The sequence below is a fragment of the Larus michahellis genome, chromosome 22, assembly GCF_964199755.1.
Source record: "Larus michahellis chromosome 22, bLarMic1.1, whole genome shotgun sequence".
NCBI lineage: Eukaryota > Metazoa > Chordata > Aves > Charadriiformes > Laridae > Larus > Larus michahellis.
In genome coordinates, this window is record NC_133917.1 from 5,064,081 (window position 1) to 5,072,359 (window position 8,279).

Consider the following 8,279-nt stretch of genomic DNA (forward strand, 5'->3'; position numbering starts at 1 on the left):
GCAATGCAAATCTCCCTGGCAGTAACAGATGCTGCTGTGCATATGGAAACCAGCTATTTGTATCCACTGGCTTTTAACAAAAGACTGGGGAGACGGACGGAGTAGGCAGCCAAAAGCAGCAGCCTGGAACTGAGCAGGGACTGGGCCCCCCCAACCTTTATCTGGGGGGGGGCTGGTCACGCTCTGGCAGTGGCAAGAGCCAGCGCAGCCTGTGTTTTGGGGGGTGGCTGGGGGCAGAGCATGGCGAGTTGGTGTGTCACACACTTGATGGGCACAGGGGGGTCCTTGTCACACACCCCTTCCCCTGGGGGCTCCTGGCCAACGCCAGTGCCCCCCCACCGGCCAGTCTTTGCTCATGCAGACACATACACGCACACACATGCACAGACGGACAGCATACACGCTGGCACGGCGGCATCGCTTGCGCGTGAACACCCCTACACATACAGGCACACACACGCACACAAAGGCTCTGGGAATTCTTTTAGGCGCTGATTTGTGAGCCCCCCCCCCCCCGACTTTGAAATTTTGGCTTGGAGCACCCCAGGGGGCCTCTGCGCTCCCAACACAGCCCGGAGCCCCACTGCTGCCCCCCCAGCCCAGCCTCCCTCCTCACCTCAGCACCCTCCGCCTGGCACAGCCCAGCCCCGTCCGCGCCGCCCCGTCCCCACCTCATTTCTTTCAGCAAAGTGTAAAAGGACAAAGGGGAGAAACTTCACTGGAGTGTGTGGAAATAAATAAACAAGACCTGAACTGCAGCCAGCAGCGCCATGTTGAGGCCTTTGTTGATACAATTAGAGTTTTGAAACAGGATTGATTAAGTGCCACTCCCCAAGACGGAGTGCATCCTGCCCTCGGCACGGGCACACGCGTGTCCTTCGCTGCCTTCCTCTGACAGCGCCTGCGGCACAGGGGCTGTGGGGTGGCGTATGGGGCGGGGGGGTGTCAGGTCGCAGCAGAGGTGTGCGGGGGGAGCTCACGGGGCATGTGCGTATGGTGGGACTCGCGGGCAGAGCCATCACCCCTTTGGAGCACTGAACCCAAGCGCGGAGAAGGGTCCCAAGAGGGTGTCCGGCAGCATCAGGAGCCCTGGACATCGGGGGGATCTCGGTCCCATCACAGCCAGGGCTGCTCTGGCAGCAACCTGCAGCTCTGCACCCTCCCAGCCCGCGCTCCCAGCTCCCTGCGGACAAGCCCAGGACTTCCAGGGATGCAGCGGGATTCCCAGCCCACAAAGCCCAGCTGCCTCCAATGCTCATTGATGATTGTAATTAAGAGACAGTTTAATTCTGTGCTGTGCTTCCCTCTCCTGTGGTGATTGCAGCATGTGCCCTGTTGCTCAGGAGCCCTCCTGGGTCGCTGCCCGCAGCCCCCTGGCAACGGCCGTCGAGGGGCTCGGCCCTGGGGGGGGCTCCAGTGCTTCCCCCCCCCCCGGCACTGAGGGAGACACGATGGACGCCAGAGAATAGACACTGATGGAGCTTCTGCTCTTTCATGGCTGCCCCTGCCCGGCACCGTGCAGATCTGACAGGTCAGCACTTTTGGGGGAAGAACGGGACAGCCCACAGACGCGTCCTAGAGAGAGAGAAGGAATTGCAGCGGCTGAGGTGGGGAAGCGTGCACACGCGCGGACACACGCCTGCAAAGGCAGAGCCACGCGTACGCGCCAGTCAAGGCAGCTCTGCACTGACGCACACGCGTGTGCATGGAGACACGCCCCTGCCTGCACACACACGTGCACGGACACCTGCGCACACACACGCTCCAGCAGATGTGCACGGACACACGGACACATCCCCCGTTACAAGCAGGCATACGCTTGCACACGTGTGCACACACACACACGCCACCTGTGCGGTCCCTGGCCCCACACAAGGGCTATGGGGAGCTGCCCCCGCGTCGTGGGGAGCGGAAAATACAAACTGGGGGGGGTGGGGGGGCCGGAGAGAGCCGCTGGGTCTTGGTGCCTCCGCTCGCAGCTGCTGTGGAGGGTTATTTTACAACCACTCCAAAAATATTATTCAAGATGAAGGAGAATCACGGCTGCTGCGAGCAAGCGCAGGGCCGTCGCGGGGAATTTATCATCCCGAATTGGGTGCCCCCCCCTCTCTCCCCCCCCCACCCCCCCGCTCCCCGCAACGCCGTGGTGATGAAGTGCTTCATTAATGGGAGATGCTGCAGCTCGGGGCTGAACGTGCTTGCACCTGAGCGCGCCGGTTCCTCTGGCTCCCAGCCTTGGCTCTCAGCCCCCACCCTGCATCCACCCCCCCCCCCGAGACACCCACCCAGTCCCCCGGCTCCACACAGCCCCCCCACCGCACTGCCCCACAGCTCACAGCCTCCCCACGGCTCCCTGGCCCCACAGCTGGCACCCACTGGCTGCACCCCCCCAAACCCTGCGAGGAGCCGCCCAAACCCTCTTCTGCTGGTGCCACGGCGTCATCCCGCGCTGCTAACGGGGACCTTCCCCTCGTTAAGGCTCTGCTCATGCCGAAGCTGTAAATCTCGCTGGCTTTTGGCGGGGCGCAATGGAAACCGTCATAAAAAATTCATACCAACTAAAGCAAACAAACAATAAACAAACAGCCAATAATTAAATGGTGAATTAGCGGGATATATTTCATAGCCGCACCGAGCTGCGCTGCGGGACGAGCCCCAGCACGGGGAGAAGGGGATGGATCCCGGGGGGCCGCGGCTCCTCCTGCGGGGGGAGGGAATGGCGTTCCTGGCCCTGTGGCGCAGCTGCCCTGGACCTGGCAGCGCTGCACCGGGGGCACGAGTGGCCCCGCAGGGGCTGGCGAGGCTGGGCAGCAGCTCCATGCAGGGCATCACATGCCAGCACTATCGTGACATGTCGTGATGACTTGCACAGCCAGACAATGGTGGCGTAACCGGGGCCCTTCCTCCCTGCCCCACTGCCATGCGCACACAGCGCTGGGACCGTCCCACGTCCCATCACCTTGAGCTAGCGCGTGGTGTCATGCCCATCCCGCAGGATCATGCCTATCGCGTGATGTCACTGATCTCTATGACATCACAATCCCTTCCTTGCACCTGCCCTGCCCGTAACGCGCCGCTGAGCGTGGCTGCCTCCCAACACCCGGGGCTGGCCCTGGCACCATCCATCACACGGGACGGGCACAAACCATTTGTAACTGGCACCTTCATTTAAAGCGCTATTATCATCCTAATTCCCCCCATTAATCACGGGGCGCTGTGTGATGAGCACCAGGAGAGCCTATCTCTGACCCACAACCGCTGCAGGATTGGGGGGGGGGGCCAGGCACACCAGCCTCACACCTCCGAGGCTCTGACACTCCCCCCCCCCGCCCCAGTGATGCTGCAAAAGGCGGCCGAGATGACGCCCTTCCCCGTCCCCAGCGGCCCAGGGAGCCCAGGGCAAGGAAGGTGCCGCTCTCCCTTGGCCCTTTCCAGTGCCGGACCGCAGGCGGCGAGTGGGGTCCCCAGGAGGGAGGGGTACGCGCCCCCCCCCTCCCCCGCCCCCGCAGTAGGCAGGGGCTGCGGGACCCGAGCCCTGGCTGGGGGGTGGGTGCAGTGGGGGGGGTGCCAGCTCTTCGGGGCTGCTGCCGCACCGTGAGGCGTTTCCTGGAACCAACCCCACAATTAACCACTGACTTGGCCCCGTCCCACAATATTGATTTTTTCTTTTTTTTTTTTTTTTCCATAATTCTCTGAAGAAAAGCCCAGGCCCGGAGCTGTGGTTTCCAACGCCTGGTTTATAAATAACCGGGGTCACCAGCTGCCAATTGCTGTAACGCTGCCTTGATACAATTTAATAAACATAATAGCCTCTGCCTTCATTGTGACAAAGACACTGGCGGGGACCGAGCCGCGCCGAGCAGAGAACACACGGCAGAGACACGCGCACACGGCTGAGACATGCGTGCACGTGGCTGACGCGCACGTCTGAGACACGCAAGCACACGCCTGATACACATGTGTACAGGCTGAGACGTGCACGCACCTGGCTGACACGCGTGCACACGCGTCTGAGATGTGCCCACGCGCCCGAGACACGCCAGCGGGTGGCTAAGACACGCGTGTGCGCGCACCTGCGACATGCCAGCACGTATCGCGTACGCGCGGCCGCAGGCTGAGACGTGCAGACACAGGCGACGCGCGTGTGCGCACCTGCGACATGCCAGCCCGCATCGGCCACACGCGTGCCCAGGCTGAGACACGCGCACACAGGTGACGCGCGTGCACGCCCCCGAGACACGCAGGCACGTGTGAGACGCGCGCGCACGGCTGCGGAGTCGGGCGGGGGGGCGCAGGACGCGTCCCCGGGGGGGGAGACACACGGAGCCCGGTCCCGCCGCCCCCCCACGGGACACGCGCCGTCCCCGCGCGTCTTGGGCACCGGCGGCTCCCCGCCCCCGCCCCCGCCGGGCACACGTGCGCGCGCACGCGGTCCCGCGTGGGGCCGCCCCGGGTCCCGGAGCGCTGTGGCGCCCCCTCGTGGCCGCGGCGCGGGCCGGGGGGATCGGGAGCGGGAGCGGAAGCGGGACTGGAATCGGGACCGGGAGCGGGACTGGCCCCGGCCCCGGCCCCGGCAGCCGCCGCGTGCCGCGGAGCAGCCCGGAGCCCCCGGCCCGCTGCCATCACCCGCCGCGCGGGCCCGGGCACAGGGACCCTCCCGCAGCCGCAGCCCCCGTGGGAGCACTCGGCGGGCTCCGGGGAGCGGCCCGTACCCGGGCCCGGGACCCCCGCCCCGAAAGGACCCTGACCGCCCGCGGAGGCCCTGGAGAGCTCGGGTGCCCCACGGCTCCCGACACGGCGCGGGGGCGGCTTCTGGGCCGGGGGGCACCCTCTGCGCCGCGCAGGCCGGGGGCCTGTCTCCCACGTCCCGGCAGCCGCCCCCTCCCCAGCTCCCGCCCCCAGCCCCGCTGACTGATGCCAGAGACTCCAAAATCAATTCCCATCCCCGCCAGGACACGGCGAGAAGGCGACAAATCACGGCTGCGGCTCCGCAGCCCCAGCGCCTCATTTTTCTTGCTGAACTCCATAATAAGAAATCAATGGCAGACGCCGCACTCCTGATGCATCTCCCCCGGGACAGGCGGCGGCGGGTCCTCATGCCACCCCCACCCACCCCCCCCAACGCTTGGGTCCCCTCGCCAGGCCCCGGCTCTGGCGGGGCCCACGGCACAGGGCAGCTCCTGCCTCACCTGCAGACCCCGGCCCTCCCCTGGCCCCCCAAAGGCTCCCCACGTCGTGCCCCCCCCCCTCCCCATAAGCTCAGCCCCACACCGCCGCATGGGGCCAGGTTGATTCCCACCGCGGCACAGAGCCCTGAGTGCCCTGGCCGGTGGCACCGGCGTGTCCACCCCATCCTGCTGCAGCCTCCGAGGGGACTGTGGGGACCGGGGACCCCAAACAGGTCCCCACAGGGTCAGCGTGGGGGGGGGGGCCCAAACCCACCCTGGCGCGGAGCACAGCAGGGAGGCACCGGGCGGGCTCTTTGCTCAGATCTGCTGCACCAAAAGGCTGGGGGGGGGAGGCTGGGGGGGAAGGACCCAGGCGTCCTGCGGGCGCAGATTTGGGGGGGCACAGAGCCGCTGTCACGCGGCAGCTCCAGCAGCTGCAGAAGGGCCTGGGCTGGGGAGAACCGCTCCAATTAGCTGTAATCGCGCTTCCCCGCGGTGCCTGACACCGAAAAACCTACATAATTACCAGCAGCGACAGGGAAGGCAGGACCAGGCGCTCGTGCTTAATTGAGTGTTTACAGCCCTGTGAGGGGGGGGCAATAACAGCTCTACAGAAAAGCAACCCCCCCCCCTCCTCAGCCCAGGCAGCGAAGACACGGGGAAGGGGGGGGGTGCGGGGAGAACAGCCCCATCCCTTTGCAGCAGGGTTCGTGCTGTCCTCGCACCCCTCCCCGGTCCCTTTCCCCAGGTAGACAGGACAAGTGGCCCCCGCCGCCGCCCCCACCAGCGGCCCTTCAGCTCCTGGTTGACTTGCAAATGCAGCCGCAGGAGCTGGAGGTCTCGCTCCTGTCAGCTGGGCTGAAATCCCCGAGGCCAGCTGTGGGGGGGGGGGTCACCCTGTCCAGACGTGCCCCAGAGGCGGTGATGGGGCAGGGGGACACACCTGCCCAAGGTCTGGGTACTCCTGCCGGGGGCTACACACGATCCCCGAGGGACGGCCAGGTTTTGGGGCTGGCAGGGTCACACCGAGGAGGGGTGACCTCTGAAGAAGTGACAGGCGCCAGACCCCATCCCGCGGCCGACACCAACCTGCCCCCGCTGTGCCACCCCCAGCCCTGGTGGACAAGGCTCCTGCCCAGCTGTTTTCCTCTCGTTAATTTTTCATGAGCGTGATGATAATTCTGCTCACCGCGTTGCTGCGGACCCCATAACAATGAGCCGCGGCGCTACCCCCGGGCCAGGCAGCACCAGTGTCGGGGGACGGCGGGGGCCAGAGGTCTCCAAAGGGGGCACAGCCAGGGCTCTCCCCGCTGTGCCCCCACCTCCAGAATGAGAATGTGCTCCTGCATGTGCTCCTGCACGGCGTGCGGGGGGGCCACACGCACGGGGCAGCACACGCGTGCCGACACGCATGGGAGGACGCACAGGGACATACAGAGACATGTGTAGAAACACGGGCACAGTGATACGCGCTGGGATGGGGCAACCGGGTCAGAAAAATGCTGTTTTCTGTATCCTGTACGTAGGGGCACCTGGGAGGTGGGGTGGGGGGAGCGGGGCACGCCGACGTCCCCCTGCCAGCCAGGAAGGGCGCTCGGGCAGCACCCAGGGGTCTGAGCCCAGTCCTGGCAGACGCTCGCCAGCAGCCCCACGGCTGCATGGCACTGCCACCCCACGGCACGCTGGGGACGGGGCTGAGCCCCCCCAGCAGGGCTTGGGAGGGAGCGGGGGTGGGGGCAGACAGCTTTCTGCCGTACCAAGTCCTGCCCGCCCGGATGTCTGCCGCTTTCTGATGTGCCCAACTAGAATCACTAATTCCAATAAACCCAGGCTAGATTAATTTTCATTTCCCCATGCAAATCAGTGCTAATTAGGATGGATTTAGTTCACATCACAGGGGCTGTGGGGACAGACGCTGCACACGGCCGTCACTCCCCAGCCAGGCTTTGGGGTGTTTCATCCTCGGTTAATGATGTGGGAGGGCGGCCCCCCCCCAGCCTGGAGGTCAGGAGCCAGCGTGGGGGCAGCAGGTAAAGCAGGGATTGCTGCGAGACGCCGGGTGCCTCTGACCACGCTCAGGCCCCGCACAGCGTCCCTGCGAGCACTCCCCCGCCCCGGACAGCCCCCATGCTGGAGCCAAATCTGCCCCTCCCAGGCCTCCCCCCAAGAGCTTATCGCTGCCCCTGATTAATGCCCATGTGGGATGTTACTGGACCACAGCGGTAACGAGCGCCGCTGATGGGGCAAACGCGGGTGCCAGGGGGAGGAGGGGATCTCGCCACCCAGGGACTCGGGCCCGTCGGGCGCCGGGGCTGGAGCGAGGAGGGTTTGCACGGCTCAGAGCGAGGAGGCAGCGACAGGCAGTGACAGGGGTCCCTGGGGGCCCCTCTTCACCAGCAGCCTTTTAAATGCAGATGGGGGGTCTGATGGGGAGCCTGGGCTGCCTTGCGCTGGGGAGCAGGCGGCGTCCCGGCACTGCCCCGGCTGCGAGCGGCCAGCAGCATCCAGCAGGACGCCACCATCCATCCCCGGGCACCCGGGGCCTGCCCTGCTCCGCAGAGGGGCAGGTGGCAGCGCAGCACACACCCCCCCCCCCCAGCTCTTTCAGATTCTGCCTGTGCCTCCTGCCTTGCCAAATATTTAACTAATTAACGCTGCCCGCAGGCTCCTGTTTACGCAGCTTGTTGTTGAGCCAAGGAGGACTCCCGGCTGCCTCAGAGCAGGGATGGTGCAAGCTGCAAACGGGACGCCCCCGGCACAAAGCTCAGCCCCCCGAGAAGGGATGGGGTCCCCAGGCTGTCCCCGCTGCTGCCCACAGGACACAGCTGAGCCCCCACCGGGACCTGGCACCCTGTGCACAGCCCCGCACCCCCAATGCCATGTGTCCCCCAGCACCACGCAACCCCCGGCACATGTCTTGCCCCAGGGAGAGCCCCCCCTGCACCTGCACTGTGTGTGGGACAGTCACCAGCACCGTCCCCTCACGCCACGTGCCCGCACCGTGGCTGCAGTCCCCTTTGCCCCTTGCTCTGCCGCTCCCTGAAATCCGGCTTTCCGGGTGCCTCGCGCTCCCACCCCGCAGCCAAAGGTCCCCCAAACTCCTCTGCACCC